The sequence below is a fragment of the Budorcas taxicolor genome, chromosome 12 (assembly GCF_023091745.1).
Source record: "Budorcas taxicolor isolate Tak-1 chromosome 12, Takin1.1, whole genome shotgun sequence".
Classification (NCBI taxonomy): domain Eukaryota; kingdom Metazoa; phylum Chordata; class Mammalia; order Artiodactyla; family Bovidae; genus Budorcas; species Budorcas taxicolor.
Genome location: NC_068921.1, coordinates 25976370 through 26001871, shown reverse-complemented (window position 1 = coordinate 26001871; position 25502 = coordinate 25976370). Strand labels below are relative to the sequence as shown.

At 39.2% G+C, this 25502-nt stretch overlaps 1 protein-coding gene, 1 non-coding gene and 1 pseudogene across 2 annotated transcripts in view; 2 read left to right on the top strand and 1 right to left on the bottom strand.

Annotated features, from left to right (window-relative positions):
* NBEA (neurobeachin) overlaps positions 1 to 25502 on the top strand; it is a 667766-nt gene that overhangs the window by 499559 nt on the left and 142705 nt on the right. The gene's annotated exons all lie outside the window — the stretch shown is intronic.
* Positions 1324 to 1395, bottom strand: TRNAE-UUC (transfer RNA glutamic acid (anticodon UUC)). Its single transcript has one exon. It is a non-coding gene; the product is annotated as a tRNA-Glu (tRNA).
* On the top strand, positions 1847 to 3210 carry LOC128057823 (protein ABHD18-like; annotated as a pseudogene).

Sequence of the window (25502 nt, the reverse complement as noted above, 5' to 3'; positions counted from 1 at the left end):
CCAGACACTGTACTAGGCACTTTACATATGATATCCAAATTTAATATTCACAACAACTAAGGAAGTTAGACATCATTATCACCACTTTGCAGAATAAAAACCTTGACATTAAAGATGTCACAACTTTGAAACGTCAGAGATTCACACCCAGTTTTCCTGGCTCCGAAGCTCATATTTGTTCAAAAACTACATAGCCCTTTTCCTTTGTCTTTACTGTATCTTATATGGGCTTCCCAGGTGGCGCTAGTGGTAAAGAACATGCCTGCCAACACAGGAGTTGTGACAGACCCAGGTTTGATCCCTGGGTCGGGAAGTTCCCCTGGAGGAGAGCATGGCAACCCACTCTAGTATTCTTGCCTGGAGAATCCCATGGACAGAGGTACCTGGTAGGCTACAGTCCATGGGGTCACAGAGAGTCTGACACAACTGAAGCAACACGTATCTTATATATATATATTCAGTCAAAATCCTGTTGCCTTTTTACGCCTATCCTGTATTTTAGATCCATCAGGGTCTAAATTCAGTGGCTTTTTTTGTCTTAGTAGTCTCCAATTTCTATACAGCATTTCACACTGAGCTTCCCAAATCCTCAAGCACTTTTTTACTAACTCACTGGCCCTTAAGTGTTTTTCACTGGCTGCTCTTCTTTCTGCTGTGACCCTAATATAGACTGTCTCATCCCCAAAGGTGCATCCTTTCAGTCCCCTTCGTTCTTTAGCCTAGAGACCTAATCCCTTTCCGTGCTTTAAGTTCTTTTTGTGTAGATAATGCCAAACATCTCCTCGTCTTGTCTTCTTGCTGTTACTCCATAGTCTTAGCTGCCTGCTCTCATAGGGAGTCCTCTCAGGATGCCTTGCTTACCCCAAACCAAATGCATCATTTTCTTTTTCTTCCTAAATTTTCTTTTCACTTCCTGATCTTAAAAGAAACCGTTCTTCTAATCACCAAGGCCTTGTTGCCAATTTTAATTAGTTTGATGTTTTCCAACCTAACATTAGAAGCCTCTCCTACCTTTATAAGCTGCTGAATTCCATCCTCCATCCCTTTTCCACATTTTAAAGACTAGGCATCCTTCAAAGCCCATATCAAATATCATCTTTAATAAGAAGTTTTCCCCCAAACCGTTAAATTTATCTGTTTCTCTCTGAAATCTCCATACACTTAATTTGTACCCAAGTTTTCCTGGCTCCAGAACAGATGAAATCTAGCAAGAATCCAAATAAATATTTGTTGAATTTGAATAAAATAAAATTCTCAAACCATCACAATCAAGTACTTTTATTTATTTATTTAGGCCACGCTGCACAGCTTGAGGGACTTTAGTTCCCTGACCAGGAATTGGACCCGGGCCACAGCAGTGAAAGTACTGAGTCCTAACCACTGGACCACCAGAGAATTCCTTGAGTACTTTTATGCTATTTATAGTTATACTTTTTATTATACTATATCATAATATGATTATATTATAATTATATTACATATATAATTATATAAAACATTGTATATATACAATTATATATTGTATATGTAATACATTTATTATTATATACAATAGTTATATATACAATAATAATATATAATATATATACAATAATATATATTATTAATTATATATATAATATTATAATATATATATATATATGGGAGACTGTTGTCACTGCCTTTGGGGCTCAGAAGGACGGCGAGTCCCAGGAGCCTAGGGAGCCGTGGTGCTGGGAGTCTCGGCCAGCTGGACAGCAGGCGTCCGTCAAGCGGCCACTGAGTGAGTAGCTGTTCCAGGCCACGCTTCCCAAGCTACTTGCAGCGCTTGCCTATGTGCCAGGAGGCAGATGTTTGTTGGCTACTGATGGGTGTGAGCAAGTTAGATATTCTATACTGGAGACTGATGGGGAAGGCCAGAGGATCTCAAAAGACTCTTTGAATTCAGAAAGATTATTGGAAATCGAGAAAGATGTCAGAATCTGGTTTCAAGTGATTATCCAGTGTACATCGATAAGATTGAAGAGCAATCAGATTGTAAGATCCTAGATGGATCCTTTTTTCCCCCATGGCCCATTATGTGCCTGATATCATGCCAATTGAATCTGTTATTGCTAGGTTCCAATTTATTGTGCCTAAAGAGTAGAACAGCAAATACAGACCTGTATGCATTCATCTTGCTGGAACAGGAGATCGTCATTACCAGAGACAACGAACACTAATGGCTTGTCCTATGATTAAAGAAGCCCGAATGGCCTCTTTGCTGTTAGAAAACCCTTATTATGGCTGCAGGAAACCCAAGGACCAGATAAGGTCCAGTTTAAAAAACATGTCTGACCTTTTTGTGATGGGAGGAGCTCTTGTTTTAGAATCTGCAGCGCCCTTGCACTGGCTAGAGAGGGAGGGTTATGGACCTCTAGGAATGACCGGAATATCCATGGGAGGACACATGGCTTCCTTAGCAGTATCCAACTGGCCTAAGCCCATGCCATTGATTCCATGTCTGTCTTGGTCCACAGCATCTGGGGTCTTCACTACAGGCGTGCTAAGTAAATCAGTTAATTGGAGGGAACTAGAAAAGCAGTGTTATACACAGTTTATGAAGAAGAAATTATTCACATGCTTGAATAGTGTGGAATAGATTCTTTCAGAATGGGACAAGAGTTTGTGAAATGCTTCCCTAGCAGTGCAGACAAGCTAACTAACCTTAATCTGGTTTGTAGAACTTTAAATTTAGATATGACAGACCAAGTTGTGTCCCAAAAACCTGTTGAGTGCCATAAATCTGGTAAAACATCTATCAGTGCCACATCAGAAGGACTCTTGTTACAAGATACCTCCAAGATGGACTGCTTCAGTCAAACACTTTCAACCAACAAAAGTAGTTGCACAAGTCGCAGTCCTCAGTCATGCCACCTACCCAGTAAAGAACAAAGAAGAAACAATCTTCAGAAAGAATCTTTAATATTTATGAAAGGAGTTATGGATGAATGTACTCATGTAGCAAATTTCTCAGTTCCAGTTGACCCAAGCCTCATCATAGTGGTTCAAGCCAAAGAAGATGCCTATATTCCACGAACAGAAGTTCGAAGTCTACAAGAAATTTGGCCTGATGGTGAAATCTGATATCTAGAAGGGGGTCATATTAGTGCTTATCTTTTTAAACAAGGGCTCTTCAGGCAAGCCATCTATGATGCATTTGAATGCTTCCTCCATAAATATGCCAACTAATGGGATCACTGTATGTAGCCAGTGGAGCCATCATGTTTCTTACAAAAGGAGCTTCATCCTTTGATGATGTGAAGAACAAGCAGACAGCACTACATACTCTACCTGTTGTCAGTTGAGCCTGGAATTCAGTATTACAAATCAGTCAACTGTTATCTTTAAATACGTTTGAATACGGACACGACTGAGAGACTTCACTTTCCCTCTTCACTTTCCTGCATTGGAGAAGGAGATGGCAACCCACTCCAGTGTTCTTGCCTGGAGAATCCCAGGGACAGGGGAGCCTGGTGGGCTGCCATCTATGACGTCTCACAGAGTTGGACACGACTGAAGCGACTTAGCAGCTTAGCAGCATTGTATATATATATATTACATTATACTATTTTTCCTTATACATGACTGAGCTTTGACTTTCTCATGTTGAAATTTAATATTAACCTTTTGATTATTTAACATTTAACATTAACATTGGAATGCTGATTGGTACATCCCACTTTATTATGAAGGAGTTACCTTTATTCAGTCCTGAGTGTAAAGAACCTGCCTTCATGAAGTGGCCTGCATGGTTGGGAAGATAGTACTCTTTTCATGTGGCATTTGAATCAAATTTATTAAACACGACACTATTCCCTTACAGTTATATTGATGGTACATGGAGATAAGGAAAGAGTGAAATATAGGGCACTTTATTATATTTATTTCTTTCTTATACACTCCTAAAATATCAGTACTTTTTATCCCTATTTTATAAATGTGGAAATAGACCCTGAGAGTCCAAATTACTTTCTGCAAAGCACAAAAGAGTGAAATGACAGAATCACAAGTGGAACTGAAGTTTATTTAATGCCCGAGTCCATGCTTTTCCACCATACCACTAGGCTCTACATGTCCTTGTCTTAGTGAGAGAGATGCTATACGACAGGCATTCTTAACTCTGACTCCTGTGTTGATCCAGTTGCCTCAGTTTAGGGAAGGCAGGAAACATTAGTCATGATTATGTCAGATGATGGGTAGAATGGTTGTTACTTATTAAATGTAGAGAAAAACACATCCCTGCAGCTTTATGAGAAGCATAAAAAACAGCATACTATTTTTCATGTACAGATCCCCAGTCGGTGTGAGTACACATGGTTTCCCTGCCAGTTAGCACTAGTCACATGATTCCAGTTGATAGAGTTTGGGTCAGGAAGAATGTCGCCTGCTGCTGCTGCTGCTAAGTCGCTTCAGTCATGTCCGACTCTGTGCAACCCCAGAGACAGCAGCCCACAGGCTCCCCCGTCCCTGGGATTCTCCAGGCAAGAACACTGGAATGGGTTGCAATTTCCTTCTCCAATGCATGAAAATGAAAAGTGAAAGTGAAGTCGCTCAGTTGTGTCCAAATGTTCATGACCCCATGGACTGCAGCCTACCAGGCTCCCCTGTCCATGGGATTTCCCAGGCAAGAGTACTGGAGTGGGGTGCCATCGCCTTCTCCGAGAATGTCGCCTGGAACCTGCCGTTTGGGAGAGGAGTTTTGTGGGCTAGTTCATGGAGCCTGACCATTTCCACTGTACATGCTGCCCCTCAGATGACTGTAAGAGACAAACCATTGGCCCAAATCAAGCATAGAAGATGGCAAAAGAAGTAGACTTTGTTCCTCTCTCACCCTTAGCACATTTTGATGCTCAGTTATGGAGACAAGAAGTAAACATCTACAAATTACCAGGACAACTCTACTTCGCCTTTCAAATCGTCTGCCAAGTTGTTATGCCTAAATTTCTTTTTTCTTTCTTTCTTTTAGAATTCAAACTTCCCTTATTAATTAGGGCCTCTTTTTTCCTTCTCTTATAAACTGTTTCTGAATCATCTTTTGGGGTGGGAAATGTAGACATTTTCTCATGGTCTCACATTACCCAAATTTCAAAATTTTAGACTGCTTCCTAGTGCACAAAATGACACTCCTTAATGTCAGATAAGTTAGGACTTTAGCTGCAGTCAATTCTTTGCACCTATGAGTTCATTCTATTTTTATATTTCAACTGATAGTCTTTTAAAGGTAAGATCATTCAAGTCTCTAATTGGCTTTATATAGTGCTTATCACATTGGCATCCCCAAATAGTTATAAAGAAATGCTTTTGATAATGATATTATCTCATTTACCTTTTGATTTCCTAGGCATCCATGAATAAGATATTAGTTTCATTTATTTGTAAAGATAATGTGAGCAAAAGTCTGAAAATAGCACTCAGTATAATATAGACAAGAGTCAGTATACTTTAGGAAGCCTAATGTAATCTGATTATTTGTTTAGTTAAGAAGGCAAGCCTAGAGTGCCTCATGGTGATACAGTTGCCATGTATGACTATGCTTCAGTGATAAAATCGCCAAGTGAACCAATGCTCCAGTGGTGAGAATGCATCAGGCACCATGTCTCTCCCTGTACTGAACAGATTGAAATGTCTCTTCTGCTTAACTCGGGTGGCACTGAGGACACGGGCATTGAATAGAATAAGGGCCCAAGAGGAGGGGGTCTGCTAGTGGTGGCAGTACTGAGGAGCAGGTGAGACTATCTGGAGCTACAGGCAGATAAACCGGGGACATCCTGACCACCGGACTCCAAGGGACACCACCCCAGTGACCACCATCCTTTTCCCCAATAGCTCCAGGAATTGGTCTCTCCCTTTTCCACTATGGGTGTATGTTATTTTCGTCCTGACCATCTTTCCTTCTTCACCCTCCTGGGAAAAATAACAGTCATCACACTTCTCACAAGTCTCCTCTCTCTTAAACCACAATAAAGTCCATTGGAGGTTTCAGCGTGTTTTTATTGCCTCAGTTGGAGAGGTTGCTCTTGAAACTCACAATTTATTTATGATGTACCATAGCCGAACTTTTTCTGTCTGGACAATTTTTACTGCTAAGACTTCTGTTGAGAGGAGATTCTTTTATTTCCTCACATCTCTGCTTTGTCCATGCAGAAGAAACTACTGCTTGGTTTTGTTCCCATAGGAAAGAAATTTCTACTCTGATTTTCCAGAATTCACAGTATTTAATGACCCATAAAAATTCAGTACTGGTAGGGTCAGTATAATGTTAAATTGTCAGGGCTCCCATGAGGTAAACACATCTGGACAGAACTGATCCCTCAAGATAAGCTACCCAGCCTGCTTTCTTCTACCTTGTTCTGTAGAATCATCAGGTTGAGATAGGTCTCTTTTGAAGCCCAGCCATTTTTTCCCACAGAGCTATCCAGATCTCTATACCTCCAAATTTCTTTTCATGCTGGGTGATAGAAGCCTTGCTTTGGATTCAGATCCACAGTAAATTCTTCAATCCAACTCTTGCCAGAATAGCCTTGCAGTGACAGAGGATAGTATCAGCTATTGATTATTTTAAAGTTCTTAGCTTTGCTGCTGCTGCTGCTAAGTCGCTTCAGTCGTGTCCGACTCTGTGCAACCCCATAGACGGCAGCCAATCAGGCTCCCCCATCCCTGGGATTCTTCAGGCAAGAACATTGGAGTGGGTTCTTAGCTTTGCACCTGATTATTATTAATTTTGTGTTTTCTTACTCAAGAACCCTACAGGAGAAAATAGAATCTGATAGGATGTAAGCAGCCAAGTGCCAGATGCAAGTTCTAATCCTGATTCCGTTATTATCACAAGTATAAACTTTCAGGAATCATTTGACTGCAGGAAATAGAACTCAAACCACCTTAAACTAAAAGAGCACTTATTTTAAGCAGTTAGGGGTGATTTATTACATCCAGTGACAAGTACAGCTGGAGCTTGATGGGAGACTGGAACTGAGAGTTGGAAAACCTAAATTTTTAGATTTGGAGAGTCTATATTTCTCCCTTTTTTGGCCATGTGGGTTCTTGTCTCTGCTTCTGCTCCGTTGTTATTTCTCTCCACTGATTAGATTTCCCTAAATCTCCCTGCTCAAAACCGCAAAGTAGCCTCACTGGCTCCCTACAATTTATTTCTGCTCCAATACAAACTAAAATTCCAGTTTCAAATTTCAAGGAGAGGGAATCTGATTGTCTAGTGTCTGAAACAGGTGTTCACCCTGGTCTCAATCAGCTATGACTGGGGAGAAGTGAGTGGACCATACACATAATTTACAGAGTATACCATGGATCAAAGCAGATTACAGATCCGGTTAAGAGACTTGCTGTAGGCCAAGTGAGGGCTTTAGACCTGGAAATGGAGAGGAAAGGGCAGATTTGTGAACTATTTTGGAGGGCTTCCCTGGTGGCTCAGATAGTAAAGAATCCACCTGCAATGTGGGAGACCTGGGTTCAATCCCTGGGTTGGGAAGATCCCCTTGAAAAGGGAATGGCTACCCACTCCAGTATTCTTGCCTGGAGAATTCCACGGAAAGAGGAACCTGGCAGGCTACAGTCCATGGGGTGGCAAAGAGTCTGACACGACTGAGCGACTTTCACTTAGAGCTAGAATCAACATTGTTTAGTCATCAGTTGGAGATAGGGATTAAAATAACATTTACAGATAAATTCCAGATTTTCAGCTTTGATTATTTAATGAATAATAGTGCCATCCATTAAGATAATAACGGGAACTTTACTACTGTAATAGTTACCACTTTTTCCGAGCAATTATGCCACACAGAAGCACCATGCTAGAGATTTTCCTATTCATTGTTTTATTTATTCATCATAATGTCTCTGTGAATTTCTATCTTAGTTTCACTATTTGATAGGTCAGAAATATAAGCCTTCAAGAATTTAGGTACTTTGAATGTAATCACTTAACTCATAAAGTACAAAGTTCATTTTCACAGAATTTCATTCTTGACTTCAGAATGATCAATCATTTAAGCTTACTTTGCTTAAGAAAGATGAGCAAGTTTTAGGGAAAATAGGTTTCTCTGGTGGCTCAGGTGGTAAAGAATCTGCCTGCAGTGCAGGAGACCCAGGCTTGATCCCTGGGTTGAGAAGATCCCCTGCAGAAAGGAAATAGCAACCCACTCCAATATTCTTACCTGGGCAATCCCATGGACAAAGAAGCCTGGCAGGCTACAGTCCATGGGGTCACAAAGAGCCGAACGCAACTGAGTGACTAACACCTTCAGTTTTCACTAAGTTTCATATGAGATGTATTGCACTGTTTCCTGTGAGACATTCAGCTGAAGGGGACAGTGAGTGATGGCTCTGTGCCTTGGGGGAGATCTGGGCTGGACCCTCAGGTCTGAGAGACAGTAACTTGAAGTGGAAACTCACAGTGGAAGAAACCCCTCCAGATGTGGACACCCAGTTAGTTACTATCCAAGCAATACTTACCTCTTCTGGGAGTTGTTCAACATTGTAAAATAGAAATTATTTTAAAATATAGTTTTTCAGAGTATTCATTTTCAATTGTAAGCATCTTTCTATATCCATTGTTACAACCCTACTTGTTAGATTTGTGTACTCTTTTCTCCCTCTATTTTAAAGATACTTACCAAGTGCTGTGTCTTTTCACTTTTTTTTTCCAAAGAACCATTTTTAGACGTTCAAGATTTTTACCTCTTTAACTTTATATTGATTTTTTTTATTTTAACTTTATTTATTTCTGTTTTTTCCTTTGTTATTTCTTTGAAATTAAAATGAATGCTTGATTCATGTGTTTTCTTTTTCTGTTAGATGAAAACATTTAAAACTAAGAACTTACATTGCCAGCCTCTTTTCATCACATTCCATGGTAATGTTTTAATATTCATTGTTTCCTCATTACTCTTTTGCTGTATTGATTCCTAAAAGATTGATAATCACCCCAGTGAAGCTAATTGGTAGGATGTCCTTAATGAGAGCTCTTTCCTTGAGGCATGGCAGAGAGGAGACTCTGGCGCTTCACGCGCTCCCTGTAGGTCTACACCACAGTTGGAGCCGACTCAGGGTCCATCAGGAAGAACTGTGCTAGAGGTTAAAAGAGAGAAGGATCCTTCTCTTCCCTCCTTCCATCTCCTGTGACTCACTTCTCCCACTCCCACAAGTGCCTATCAGTGTTCCCTATGAGCTCCATTTACAGGACCATCCTCAACACATTCATAGATTATTTATTCCAGTTAGAGTAAATTCTGTAGTTAAGTCTATGTCATTGAACCATATTGTCATTTTTAAGTTCCTTAATTTCAACATTGAGTTTGTCTTTCTCAGCAAACCCAATTAAGCCGAACATTTTCCAAGGAAAGCATAAATGCCATAGTACATCACTTGGATTTTATTTCACATTATCAAACATAGCATTAATTAGTGTATATAATGTGAATTTTATAATTGAACATATTGGTTTATATATCATGGAAAAGTGGAAAACAACCATCTTCCAATAAAGGCTTGTTTACACAATGTTGAAGAGTTACAACTGCAAGCACTTATATGGATGTTCCTGATCAGCAGGCAAGGTACTGTTATGAGAACAGACCACCTGGATGAATGATTAGAAGGCTTTTATTCAGACAGCATTATAAAGGTAGGGCACAATGTATTCTGATCCTTGACATGGATCCACTTTTAAATTTTTATGTATAGAACTAAAATTGGTGTGATTTATTTAGTATTATGCTGAATCACAACATTTATTACTTTCTTTTTGGTGTCCTACCATGTTTCAGAAAAAATTTAAGACAAATTAATGCTTATCAGTGAGTTAATATCGAAATCTATTAAATTTTATTGCTTTTAATATAGTTGCTTTGCTTTAGTGCCTTGTATAGCATATCATTGAACATTTACCAAGATATACATTAAATGATTATAGAAATCATTGAAAATATTATTAATGAAATACATTTGAGAAAACCTGCCCATATTTTTGGGAGAATGTGCTCTATATGGAAACTCTGAGGCTATAGTCTCAGCTGCACCAGCATTCAGGCCTTTGTGACCTTGATGGAAGTAGGCTAACATCATTAAGTCTTTTCCATCTCACTGATAAAATGGAAGTAGAAATTTTGTCCCTACACATCACACAGTGATTTTATGATGACTAAATAAAGTTGAACATGTGAAAATGTTTGGCACATCTTTAGAGAGATAGATATAAGAGCATACACTTAATACTTTTCATTTTATTAATATTTTAAATTATCTTACTGTGAAATGCATCAACAGAAAAAAGAGTAATATAATGAATGCCATGTATCTGATGTCTGCCTTTAACATACTGTAAAATTCTGCCATATTTGCTTTTGATAATTTTTATGAAACAAAACATTACAGATACGAGTTGTACTCCACCATGGTTCTGTTCTCTTCCTTTTTTTCCTAGGAATTCCACATTGTTTTATGGTGCATTATAGTAATTTGATCATGTTCAATTTAGACTTCCTATCGAATTTTCAGTATTTCATATATCCAGTAATTTTACTCCAAGAATAAGTGCATCCATTATGATGGCTTTTAACAGAAGGGCAGGCCAAAGATTTCCAGAAAGAGTGTATCTAGTCATTATCAAGAAAACCTATAATCATATTCTGTTTGCCTTGTTTTGCTCTCTTTCTTGATGTTAGTTGATGCCAAACAAAAATAAAGAAGGCATTTTTAAGTGCATTTACATGGTAGTAAAGATAATTCATTGAAAATATTTATTTTTCATCTTCTCTTTGGGATAGGTAAAGTAAGAGCAGGAGCAATATTTTATAACTTGATAAAGTTGCAATTGTAAGCAAACCTGGATGACAAATATGAGTATTTACTGTAATGGGAATAAGGTTAATATTTTAAAACAAGGTTGACAGGAGAAAAATTGTCTTAGTTTGCAAAACGGAAATTTGTTTCTTTAAGTGAAAATTGAGGTCATTAGGCCATAGCTCTCCTTACTCCTACATGACTGAAATGAATTAAATAATGCACCAGGAACACAGTACTGAGCAAACTAATGACAAATTATACACAAAAGTTTGAGTGAAGTTATTATATGTTAGACACATGTATTTTGTATAAGAAAATGTGACATTTTAAATGCATGCCCACTTTACCTCAGTTATCTTAGAACAGAGTAGCTTAGTCCTATTCTCTTGTAGTCACTGAGATTCTCATGGTTATTTGCGGGGAGTAAGGGTGATAACCATAGTTTAGGCATATTCCTGTCTCAGTTGCTGCATTCTGTTTACTTAGTGTGATTTCAGTGTCATTGGGCTTCCCTGGTAGCTCAGATGGTAAAGAATCTGCCTGCAGTGCAGGAGACATGGGTTCAATCCCTGGGTCAGGGAGATGCCCTGGAGAAGGAAATGGCAACCCACTCCAGTATTCTTGTCTGGGAAATCCCATGAACCGAGTAGCATAGCGAGCTACTGTCCACAGGGATGCAAAGAGTCAAACATGACTGAGCACCCAACACTTAGGGTGGTAACCATAGTTTAGGCATATTCCTGTCTCAATTGCTCCATTCTGTTTACTTACTGTGATTTCAGTGTGATTGGGTATTATGAAAAACTTGTCTTTTACACAGTCGAATCAATATCTAGCCCCATATTTGCTCTCCATAAGGAGTATTATTTTTAGACAGTAAAACCTAATTTTGTATTGTTTGCTCTTTGGATTCTCTTAAGTAAAATGCAGCAGCAACTTTGTTAGTCATGCACTGTATTCTAGGCATTATGCTAGATACACTCGGCACACTCTCTAACCCACAACAGTCCCATGAGGCAGACACTATCTCCACCATTTTATAGATGAGGAAATTGGCTCACAGAGGTCACTTAAGTTGACTGAATCAGCCAAACTAGTACATGGCAGCTATTAGATTCTAACTTTGTATTTTCAATAGTGACATTTTCAGTAACATGTCTCAAACATACGAATATTTAATGTAATATTATGACCATTAAATTGAATGTTGTGGCTCATGACTTCAAAAATAAGTGGGAGTGTACTATTAGCAATCAGAATGAATAGCACTTTCAGCCTGTTCTGTGCATTTATAGACCCACAAATACACACAGAGCCTTTTTTGTTTTGGTGCAAATGCTTGCAGTTACCCTATGGGAAATGTGACTGAAAAACACTACTGAGTGTAAAGTATATTTTATTATATAATCATTTATTTATATGTGGTCATATCATGAACCAAGGGTTGGCCTATACATATTACATGTAACTCTGCTTTCAATAGTTATGTGTAAAATGATTATACTTATGTGATGATCTACCTGATGCTAAAACGACCATCTGATTCACAGAAATTAATTAGACTGTGATTTTTACAACTCTTTTAGTCCCTTGTGTCAAGTTGTGCAATATAAACACAAGCCAAGTCATACTGTCCTCGTGTTTATTCATAATGACACTTTCAACATCACAAGTGCAGTAAATGTGCCGTTGGAAAATAGTTTTATCCTGTTACTCTCTTCATACATTGGGCTTCCCTGGTGGCTCAGTTGATAAAGACTCTGCCTGCAGTGCAGGAGACCCAGGTTCATACATACTGGTTTTCAAAACGCAAGAAATAAAATCAACACCACTGCTCCCCAGTGATCTCTACAAGAAAACTCTTTGAAGATAACTGATTATGATATCAATAAACCAAGTTGAAAACAATGTTAAATTTCTGATACAATATAGCCTAGGTATGGCAAGAGATGGAGGTGCTCTCCCTTTCTTTTTCTGTGTCCATATTAGCAAAGTACCTTTATATCCATTTCTAATAATGACATTTACACTTTGTTGCATAAATACAAAGTAACATGGATTGTGTGTGTTAGTAAATTTCCTTTTAATTACTGCATAAAAATGATATGTAATTGAAACAAAAAGCATTGTTTCCAGCCTTATTTTTTTTTTTTCCTCGAGTCCATCCTGTCAGGCTGAAAGCGTGAAAGTTATTTTCTGGTGGTGTGATTAGATTGGGGCTGAACTCTCCAGCTGGCAGGCCTGTCTATGACTGGCGGCGGCCTGTCCCCAGTGCTTGTCATTTCCTGACATGCCTGACAGGATGGGGACAGCCGCCCCAGACAGGTTCATTAGATGGTGTTTTCTACAGCTGGGCTAAAAATAAATAAATAAATAAATAAATAAAAAGTCTGTGCTTTGTCAAGGCCCAAGCTGTAGGGGCCCTCCTTGTTGGTTTAAACCAGGGCCTTGTTTTGACAAATTTTGATCTGCGCGGTTTTTAGATTTTCTGACACATTTTTGTTTCCTTCCCTCTTGGCCTGCTCTTTGTGCACTCTGCCTTGTTGCTGCTTCAAAATCCTAACAGTCTTCCCAAGAGAAAAAGAACCCCAGGTATTGAGATCTTAAAAGAAAAAAACAAAACACAGTACTCTAAAATCGCAATAGTCGGTTTATTTCCATGGTGATCCTCACAGTGACTGGAAAACAACCTTGGGACTTGTGATAAGCCAATTACAAGAAAGGTTAAGAGTTTTCCTAGTGCCAGAGACATGCCATCTACATGAGAACATAGTGTCATTAGTAGCAGCCTACACTCTCAAATACACTGCTCTTTAGAACTGCCAGACATTTAAGCTATCTTCATTCTTGGGCTTTTAGGGAGCTGACAGAATTTTCCACCCATGTTGATAAACTCTGATGCCAGGAAGAGAAATTATAGAAGATTATAGAATACCTGCTAATTAAAACCAGAAATAAGTTACAGAATCAAATTTGGAAATTTTTTTTGTCAGTATTAGGACCCCTTTTAAAGTTAACTGGATTTACTAAAAATTGGTATACGTTTGAAACATGCATGCAGGCAGGTCATGCTTTATCATTTTCAACCCCGAATTTAAACTTTTACAACTGTGTTGTCGTAAGGAAAACAGATATTTAGCCAAGAAATAATTCTTGTGGATTTTACCTGCACATAAGAAGTAGATATTGACATCTTTATAGGCTTGATAGCCGTAGTCTCTTCACTCTCACAGTATCTGATAGCTGCTTTCCACTGGGAAAAACAGTTGATTTTAATTTTTAGTAAAAGCAGAACACGCCCAAATAGAAAACACTTGGCTATGTAAGTTGACATAATCTTAGTGCTACCATTAGTTATCATTCCATTCACATGCAAGACACAAAATGGAATACTGTTTGTGTCTCTTGTACTTTGTCATCGGTCTAATAAACAGTGTTGCTGAAAAAAGCAAGCTCCTCATTCACAGAAATCTTAGCCCTTACCTTTCCTTTGTGTTGTTAGTTTCTGCTGCTTTAGTTCCCCGTCTCTATGACAACTGTTTAAATTGGGATGGGCAACTGTCATCTGGAGTATTACTGAGAGAAAAGTGTTAGTGAGCACACAGTTCCCATAGATAGAGCATTTCAATATAATCCAATTTTAATTGAGCTCCTGAGACTTTGATGTGCTGCAGAAGGTTGGGAGAGAGCTATTCCAGGGAGAAATTAAAGCAGCCCAGCAAGGCTTCACCACTCCAGACTGTCACCATTTTAAGTAAGCATTAGCATCAGACTTAACCTGCCCCTACGGAACATCTCACTTCTTTTTTCAGCTTTTCACTGATTTATTTTGCCATATGTAAAAGCAAAGCACTTTCATCTTTTTATATATCTTTTTATACCCATTTGATTAGGCTTAAAAAGCTTGTACTGGACCTGAGATTCATCTTCTGCTGTCTATTGGACTTTGCTTCAGCGGTTCAGAAAAGAAAAAGCAAGTAGAGTTAGGGATTAGTTTGAAATTGTCAGCTGTCATATATTAAACTTTCTTTTTAATATTACTTTGTAAAACCTTACCTTGGGGCTAAACAGTTTGAGGAAATGTAATTTTTGTTTAGCTTTGATTTACCATTGAATTTCATTTTAATGCCTAGATGCCTAGGCCTTTATTAGAGGTTAGAGTTTTTATTTCAAAATGCATTAAAATATCTTTTCCTCATCACATGAGAAATGCTTTTCAGGCAAAGCTAGTTTAAAGCAACTGAACACAGGCGTATCAGTCTTTGAGCAAGAAAGCATTGGTCTTTTTTTTTTTTTTTAATGGGCAGGAAAATAGTATTTTTCCATGATTATCCAATATCTTTTAAATACTTTGAAATATAAAGTTGAACATGCATTAGGTATTTTACTATTAATAAAAATGACATAAAAACACAATGTTAATTAAAATTACATAAGCTTAATATTGTGCTTAATATTAATACTAAATATATTGCTTGTGATGTCAAAAAGATTTGTTAGAGATATGGTAAACTTAAGGAAGTTATTACCTGTTTAAGGCATACCTGACAGTTCAGATCGACATTGGCACATTTTAAAAAATAAATTAAAATGTATATTGAGAAATTAAGTAAGCTTATGGCAGCTAGAAATTTTTCTGAGTATATGCATCATTGAGACACCTAGATTTGCTTGTAGATTTCCTGTAATCTGCAAGCTAATGAAGCTTTTACATCAGGCCCCCTTACTTCACAGGGCCTTATGAGAGATCAGAGTTACCAAGGATTGTATTGTGATCTCGCTCTACTCAACTGCCTTAAGACGCCTCAGGGAAAAGAAGTAAACAGAAACCTACATTTCTAAGCCTCCAGTATTTGTTGTAATTGTTCTATTCTCATTCTAAATAATTATTCACTTACATAGCTAATTTTTATTTGTAACTTTGTATTTTTTTTCTTTAAAAAGGCATTTCAAATAATGTAAGCTTATTTGACACTGTTTAAAAATTTTTATTTAATGTATATTTTTTTATTTAGTGTCCTCCTCCTTCCCACCCATGTTCACTTCTTTCCATTATTTTTTAATTATAACAATTCTGCAATGTAAAATCTGGTGCATACTTCATCTTGCTTTCTTGAGTGTATATCCACAGGATAAATCCCTAGAAATGAAACTGCTTCATTAAAGGGCATATGTATTTGACATTTTTGATAGGCAATGACAGAATGTTCTTAATATGTTATACTAACCTGGACTTGCCCCAGCAATATGATTGCCTGTTTTCCTCACAATCAAAGTTTGATTTTTGCCAGTCTTATAGATAAAAATAGTATCTGCATATTGTTTCAGCTGTACTCTGGGGGAGGTTAATCAAGAAAAAGCAAGTTGTGCTATTTTCTGGGGGTTTTTTTAAGCAGAATTTTACTGTATCTCAGTGTTTATAGAAGGAGATTATTGGTAAATAATATAGTTTGTCTCATGTATCTGTTTCTGTGTATTACATATCATATAGAAATATATCATTAAAATTCTATACATATGTGTATATAAACATGTCTTTTTCTCCCTACTTCTCATCTAAATTAATTTGTATTCCTCTATGGAATACCCCCACTCAAATCTTAATGGCATTAGTTATGAGGATGAGGATCTTTTTTAATCTACCTACTTACCCAGTAAGAGTGTTTCCCCTCTGACCAAAAAAAAAAAAAAAAATTGCTAACTGCATGACATAATTTATAATTAGCTAAATATATTAACAATCTTTATGAATTAGTTTATGTGGACATCTCTAGTCTACATTTTTATTTGTTTACTAAAGCATGAGTATTGGAGAAACATGCAGTGGAGCTTCATGCAGCTGCCCCCACTCCTGTGTGCCAGACACCATGGTGAGCACCAGGGGAAGCAGCGTTAAGAAGGGGTTAGGACTGCGACCTGTAAATATCCTCCATATCTGGAGGAAATAACAGCATTTGGTTTATTTATATTATTACTGGAGAGCAAAACCTTAATAGCAAATTAAATGGGACACAGACTCCTCTGTCCATGAAATTCTCCAGGCAAGAATACTGGAGTAGGTTGCCATTTCCTTCTCCAGGGGATCTTCCTGACCCAGGAATCAAACTCTGGTCTCCTGAATTGTGGGCAGATTCTTTACCATCTGAGCCACTAGGGAAGTCCCATAGTAAAGTACAAATGGGAATGTCTCACCAAGCCTTATGCAAAACTGAAATTCCATCTGAGTTCCAGTGCCCGGGTCTTTTAAATGTCCCTTCAATCCCAGCCATCCATTAACACTAAGGAGCCAATTGTTTATATTTTTGCTACTACAGACTGCCTGACTTTAAATATACCTAAAATTTAATCATTGAGCAGAGTACTTACTGAGTTTCTACAGTGTGCCAGGCACTGTGCTAAGCAATAGGAGATAGAGTAGTTAGAGAAGCAAATGATTAAGGTGGAGGGGGGCAGGCAATTATATTAATAAATTACATAATAGATTTGCGAAATGACACTTTGAAGAGAATGTCTCTCACATGTGGTGCTATGACAGTGTGTGATAGGGTGATTTTACCCAGCAGGAGAGGTCAGTTGAGAAAATAAGAAGGCAAGAGAGCTCAAGGGTGAGTAGAACTAAAGTAGGCAGATACGGGCGGGGGCTATTTTCAGAGAGGGGAGAGTATGTGCATTGGCCCTGTGACAGGAAGCCACATGGTATGGACCCAGGACTGGGAAAAACTCAATGGGACTGGAGCCAGCAGAGCAAAGTGGCCCCAGATGTGTCTGGAGCAGGAGATGGTTGCATCCACCACTAGGCTCATCTCTTTATGTCTTGGCTTCTGCCTCTTCAGAATTCCTGCTGCCTTATGATTTCTGATGACTGCCTTCTCCATCTTTTGGCTTCTTCCTACCCTCCTGCTAGAGTTATCCCTGAATATCTCACATTGAAATCATTAAAAAAGATTATCTGATGGGGTCAGCCAGCCAGCATTCACAATAGCATGGCTATGATGGACAGGGTTCTCACTGCCACTATTTGTGGCTGTTCTAGTTAGATAACTACTTATTCTTTTTAATATTTATTTATTTGGCTGTGCTGGGTCTTCCCAGGTGGTGCAAATGGTAAAGAACCCACCTGCCAGTGCAGGAGGCGTAAGAGACATGGCTTCAGTCCCTGGGCTGGGAAGATCCCCTGGAGGAGGGCATGGCAACCCACTCCAGTATTCTGGCCTGGAGAATCCCATGGACAGAGGAGCCTGTCTGGCTACAGTCCGTAGCATCACAGAGTCGGAGATGACTGAAACTACTTAGCATCCATGCACACTGGGTCTTAGTCGCCACACACAGGATCTTTGATCTTGGTTGCAGGATGCAGGTACTTTAGTTGCAGTGTGAAGTATCTAGTTCCCTGACCAGCAATCAAACCCAGGCCCCCTGCATTGGGAGCTAAGAGTTTTAGCCACAGGACCATCAGGGAAGTCATGGTATCTACTTTAATATTAGGTGAGCCAGAGAGGTAGGGTCAGGTAATCAACATGGTGAAAAGGGACTTATTAGGAGGGGATACCTTTCATGCTCTGTCTGGTACATAATAAATTGGGAATCAACTCTGGACTATCTTAATGTGATAGCTTTTAATTAATATAGGCCAAATAAATTAATAACTTTTCTGTGTATGAGTATTACTAAATATAGGTCAATAAAGGCATTCATAATTAAGCAGTACTATTAAGTGAGTGCTCCGTGCTGAGCCTTGTGCTACATGTGAAAAGCACAGAGATGCATTGAGAATTCCAGCCATCAGCAGGTTCACAGGTTTGCAAGAGACACCAGTGAGTAAACCAACCATGATAATGATGGTTTGGTGAGTGTCAGAGTTGGGTAGAGGGCTCTCAGAGGGAACAGCAGGCTCTCCGAGCTTAAGTATCAATAGGAGTTCATCAGAAGAACAGACTAGGGAGGGATCTGCCAGGCAGAAGAATCATCATGTGCAAGAGTGCAGAAGCGTGACAGAAGATGGCACATTTGGGAGCAGAAAGCGATCAAGGGTTAGAATGTAAGAGCTCGGTGTAATGCCCCTTGTAGCTTAATATGGGATTTTATACCACTATTAGTACAGGCAGTTACCACTTCTTAAATACCTCCTTATGTACCATACATGCATACACTATTTTTTTTCCCATATGCACGTATGCTTTTTAAACTGTTAGGATTTTCATGATGTGCAGATTTCTTTTCCAGTGTTTGAACCTCTCATGGTATGAACTGAAAAGTGCACGACTATCTGTATTGCATATGCAGTTTTGTTTTGTTTTCAGGATAACATAAATAAACATCAACTAGAGAAAAAAGAATGGTTTTATCTTTAAACTTTAAAAAAAAAACACCTCTTTTCACTATGCATTTCTCACTAAATGAGAAATATATAATGAAATTTTTGTTTTAAATGTGTAAAATAAAAAGTGGAAAATAAAAAAATGTTAAAATGTTTTCAAATATTTCTCTATACCCTGATTAGATCTTTTGTTAAAAGCAGTTTCTCCTTTATAGCTGCTCGTTGCAGACGTAATTATGTCTATAACAATAATTTCTGCAGCTCGCCCATCTAATCTTGTATCATTTCTGACTATATCTAAAAACTTTAATAAGAAATATTTCCAAAAAGAGAAAAACAGTTTGTGTTGACAGTTTATAGTATCTACAAAATCATACCCTGTTAACAGTTTGATTCAAAGGAAACCCACTAACCCAGAAACCCAAATAACCCAATAGGATTATTTGGAGTTATATAAGCATGAACACTTTAAAAATTGTCACTATGCAGAGTAACACTAGGCAAGTTAATATGCTCAGTGTAGAAATGAAACTGAGTGCTAGAAACTAGAAACTCATTTCCTTTTAATACTGTAGAGTTCTCCGTCTCCTGGCCCTTCCCTTTGTAAAATTACAGCAGAGGGACAAATACAAGCTTTCCGAGTTTGCCAAATTTGAGAAAATAAAACACAGGTAGATATATAATACTTACATGTGGGGGCATTCATGAGTAGGGCAAAAATGAAGCAACCTTGCCAATATAATTTTTTTTTTTTATTTTGAGAGTTTTACCCTAATTTTGAGAGTTACATGCCTTTGAAGATGAAGGAGGCACAGAGAATTCCAACTGCAAACCAAAGTTTGTTTGTAAATTAAATTTTGCAATATTTTATTCAACAAAATTGACTGAGTTCCTTTCATGTACTGATTCTATAAGAAATAAAACCTAGTCTCTACTCTTATGAACTCTGCAGTTGCGAGGATGTATGTTATAGAACAGATCATTTTAAAAGCACTTCCCATACTGTGAGGCAGATTATTGGAGTGGTACAAATCCTACCTTTTGGAAAGAATTTGTTGTTTTCTACTAATGAGTATATAATAATGTTTGCATAGTTTATTAGAATAGCATTGTCCTTCACTAGTCAAAACAGCCTCTAAACTCTAGTCACAGCAGTGATTTCTAAAGTTTGAATTTAATCATCTCACCTTAACAAAGGGGGCTCATCATTGCTCTCAGATCAGAAGTCCAAACTCTTTAACATGAGTTACTTGATCTAGCCCCCACATCCTGGTTCCCTACTCACCTTTCATCATTCTTAGGTTATTTTTCACTTCTCTCCTCTTGACAATATGTATTTCAGACTGCCTGAACCCATTCCCCAAGGCACTGTATTTACATGTTCCTTATGCTTGAGACCTCTCCACCATGACCCGCCCATCTTGGGTGGCCTCATGGGCATGGCTTAGTTTCGTTGAGTTAGACAAGGCTGTGGTCCTAGTGTGATTAGATTGACTAGTTTTCTGTGAGTATGGTTTCAGTGTGTCTGCCCTCTGATGCCCTCTTGCAACACCTACCGTCTTACTTGGGTTTCTCTTACCTTAGACGTGGGGTATCTCTTCACGGCTGCTCCAGCAAAGCACAGCCGCTGCTTCTTACCTGGGATGAGGGGTATCTCCTCACTGCCGCCCCTCCTGACCTTGAACGTGGAATAGCTCCTCTAGGCCCTCCTGCACCCACGCAGGCACCGCTCCTTGGACGTGGGGTTGCCCCTCCCGGCTGCCACCCCTGGTCTCGGACATAGGGTAGCTCTTCCTGGCCGCCGCCCCTGACCTCGGACGTGGGGTTGCTCCTCTCGGCCACCGCCCCTAACCTCAGACACGGAGTAGCTCCTCCCGGCCACCGCCCCTGACCTCGGACTGGGGTAGCTCCTCTTGGCCACTCTCTGTGCGCCAGTCGCAGCCACCCTCGCTAAGTTCGATGTTCACAGTAATCCAAGTCTATGCCCCAACCAGTAACGCTGAAGAGGCTGAAGTTGAACGGTTCTATGAAGACCTACAAGACCTTATAGAACTAACAGCCAAAAAAGATGTCCTTTTCATTATAGGGGACTGGAATGAAAAAGTAGGAAGTCAGGAAACACCTGGAGTAACGGACAAATTTTGCCTTGGAATGCGGAATGAAGCAGGGCAAAGACTAATAGAGTTTTGCCAAGAGAACACACTGGTCATAGCAAACACCCTCTTCCAACAACACAAAAGAAGACTCTACACATGGACATCACCAGATGGTCAACACTGAAATCAGATTGATTATATTCTTTGCAGCCAAAGATGGAGAAGCTCTATACAGTCAACAAAAACAAGACCAGGAGCTGACTGTGGCTCAGATCATGAACTCCTTATTGCCAAATTCAAACTTACGTTGAAGAAAGTAGAGAAAACCACTAGACCATTCAGGTATGACCTAAATCAAATCCCTTATGATTATACAGTGGAAGTGAGAAATAGATTTAAGGGGCTAGATCTGATAGACAGAGTACCTGATGAACTATGGAATGAAGTTCATGACATTGTACAGGAGACAGGGATCAAGACCATCCCCATGGAAAAGAAATGCAAAAAGGCAAAATGGTTGTCTGGGGAGGCCTTACAAATAGCTGTGAAAAGAAAAGAAGTGAAAAGCAAAGGAGAAAAGGAAAGATACAAGCATCTGAATGCAGAGTTCCAAAGAATAGCAAGAAGAGATAAGAAAGCCTTCCTCAGTGATCAATGCAAAGAAATAGAGGAAAACAACAGAATGGGAAAGACTAGAAATCTCTTCAAGAAAATTAGAGATACCAAGGGAACATTTCATGCAAAGATGGGCTTGATAAAGGACAGAAATGGTATGGACCTAACAGAGGCAGAAGATATTAAGAAGAGGTGGCAAGAATACACAGAAGAACTCTAGAAAAAAGATCTTCAAGACCCGGATAATCACAGTGGTGTGATCACTCAACTAGAGCCAGACATCCTGGAATGTGAAGTCAAGTGGGCCTTAGAAAGCATCACTACGAACAGAGCTAGTAGAAGTGATGGCATTCCCGTTGAGCTATTTCAAATCCTGGAAGATGATGCTGTGAAAGTGCTGCACTCAGTATGCCAGCAAATTAGGAAAACTCAGCAGTGGCCACAGGACTGGAAAAGGTCAGTTTTCATTCCAATCCCAAAGAAGGGCAATGCCAAAGAATGCTCAAACTACCACACAATTGCACTTATCTCACACTCTAGTAAAGTAATGCTCAAAAATCTCCAAGCCAGGCTTCAGCAATACGTGAACTGTGAACTTCCTAATGTTCAAGCTGGTTTTAGAAAAGGCAGAGGAACCAGAGATCAAATTGCCAACATCTGCTGGATCATTGAAAAAGCAAGAGAGTTCCAGAAAAGCATCTATTTCTGCTTTATTGACTATGCCAAAGCCTTTGACTATGTGGATCACAAGAAACTGTGGAAAATTCTGAAAGAGATGGGAATACCAGACCACCTGACCTGCCTCTTGAGAAACCTATATGCAGGTCAGGAAGTAACAGTTAGAACTGGACATGGAACAACAGACTGGTTCCAAAGAGGACAAGGAGTACATCAAGGCTGTATATTGTCACCCTGCTTATTTAACTTCTATGCAGAGTACATCATGAGAAAAGCTGGGCTGGGCTGGAGGAAGCACAAGCTGGAATCAAGATTTCCGGTAGAAATATCAATAACCTCAGGTATGCAGATGACACTACCTTTATGGCAGAAAGTAAAAAACTAATGAGCCTCTTGATGAAAGTGAAAGAGGAAAGTGAAAAAGTTGGCTTAACGCTCAACATTCAGAAAACGAAGATCATGGCATCCGGTCCCATCGCTTCATGGCACATAGTTGGGGAAACAGTGGAAACAGTGGCTAACTTTATTTTTCTGGGCTCCAAAATCATAGCAGATGGTGACTGCAGCCATGAAATTAAAAGACACTCCTTGGAAGAAAAGTTATGACCAACCTAGACAGCATATTCAAAAGCAGAGACATTACTTTGCCCACCAAGGTCCGTCTAGTCAAGGCTATGGTTTTTCCTGTGGTCGTGTATGGATGTGGGAGTTGGACTGTGAAGAAGGCTGAGTGCCGAAGAATTGATGCTTTTGAACTGTGGTGTTGGAGAAGACTCTTGAGAGTCCCTTGGACTGCAAGGAGATCCAACCAGTCCATTCTGAAGGAGATCAGCCCTGGGATTTCTTTGGAAGGAATGATGCTAAAGCTGAAACTCCAGTACTTTGGCCACCTCGTGCAAAGAGTTGATTCATTGGAAAAGACTCTGATGCTGGGAGGGATTGGGGGCAGGAGGAGAAGGGGACGACAGAGGATGAGATGGCTGGATGGCATCACTGACTCGATGGACGTGAGTCTAAGTGAAGTCCGGGAGTTGGTGATGGACAGGGAGGCCTGGCGTGCTGCGATTCATGGGGTCACAAAGAGTCGGACACGACTGAGCGACTGAACTAAACTGAGCTGAACTATGCTTGAGACCCTCTTCCTTCCCTGCTTCCGCTCATACTTTCCGTATAGTTGGAGAGTCCCCATGCACCTATGACCTCTTTGAACAGGGACTCTGCCTCTCATTCACTATCAGCTGGTGAAGGTCAATCAATAAATACTTGTTAAATAAGAGTCACTAAAAAATCAATTGATAAATCATGAAAAGAGCAAGAGCTAGCCTAATTAGAGAAGACACTATAGCTCTGTTGGTAAAGAATTCGCCTGCAATGTGGGAGACCCTGGTTTGTTTCCTGGGTCGGGAAGATCCCCTGGAGAAGGGATAGGCTACCCACTCCAGTGTTCTTGGGTTTCCCTTGTGGCTGAGCTGGTAAAGAATCCCCCTGAAATGTGGAAGACCTGGGTTCAATCCCTGGGTTGGGAAGATCCCCTGGAGAAGGGAAAGGCTACTCACTCCAGTATCCTGGCCTGGAGAATTCCATGGACAGTCCATGGGGTCGCAAAGAGTCAGGCATTTCTGAGCAACTTTCACTTTCACCTCCTAGAGTTATCACTGCTAACAATGGATGTGGTAGCTGACGTCTCAAATAGTTGTGATTTTGGAAAACTTCTAGAATGCAAACTGCCACTAAGGAAACAATAGTTATGGCTGTTAGTTTTAAAGGTCATATGCTGTGGTCCAGGTTTTCTGTTCTCTCACTGGCAGTGTCATTTTTGAAGGTTAAAACCAGAGATGTGCTCAGTGCATGTATATGTGTATGTCTATACATGTGCACATGAGAAAGTAGGCATTAGAGTAGAAGGCTAACATTTGTTAGGCACTTCCTGTGTGCTCATGGGGACTCTCCAACAATGGGGAAGGTATGAGCGGAAGCAGGGAACTGTACTAAGCATTTTTAAAAAGAACTCATTCAGAACTCATTCAGCTACCCTATGAGTTTAGGTATTGTCATTTCCTCCATCTTATGATATAGAAGCTAAATAATTAGAAATGAACTAACTTCCCTGAGGTCTTACAGCTTATAAGAGAGATGGACCCTAGGAAGGCTTTAAATGTAGGAGAGGCAGGTACATAAAGTGATGACTTCGAGCAAAATGCTGAATAAAAAACCCTCTAGCGATTTCCCTGCCTTCCAGTGGTCCAGCGGTTGGGACTGTGCTTCCACTGCGGGGGGCACGGGTTCCATCCCTGGCTGGGAAACTAGGATCCTGCATACCACACTGCATAGCCAAATAAAATAAAACTAAAGGAAAAACTCTGTAGATGAGCTGCCTAAATGTTTCTGTTATACGATATTTTGACCCTGTAATTTTAATTCATTTAGTGATAATGACTGTGTTTATGAATATTTAACCTCAGATGTATAACAATATAGTATATATTATAAATTTTTCATTGAAAATGTATTTCCTAGAAACTGTCTTTTTGCTAGCCTAATTTCTTGATCATTTTCATTGACTTCACAGTTAAACCATTTTCAGCTTTTTCCATTTTCAATTGTATATTACATGAATTATTTATTTTCATTGGGACTAATTATTTTCCATCTAAATTTTAATGAAAAGATTTGACTCAGTGATCATTTTTTGGTCTGTATTAGATTTTACTGATTACAGTGCCTACCCCTGACAGTTTTATTTTGATGACTTTATTCATTATTAATTGGATAAAAAGGTTTAGTGAGACTTTCCCATGAGAAATTTGAGGTTTTCTTTATTGTATAGTGCAGGTCCGTTGTAATTGTCCTCTAACATTTTTTTAACCCCCCCTGTAAAAGACTTTTATACCACGTTACACATGTATAAAACAATTTACATATTACACATGTTAATGTTTAATACTTTTCATAAGTTTAACCTTTTTTAAAGATGTGAT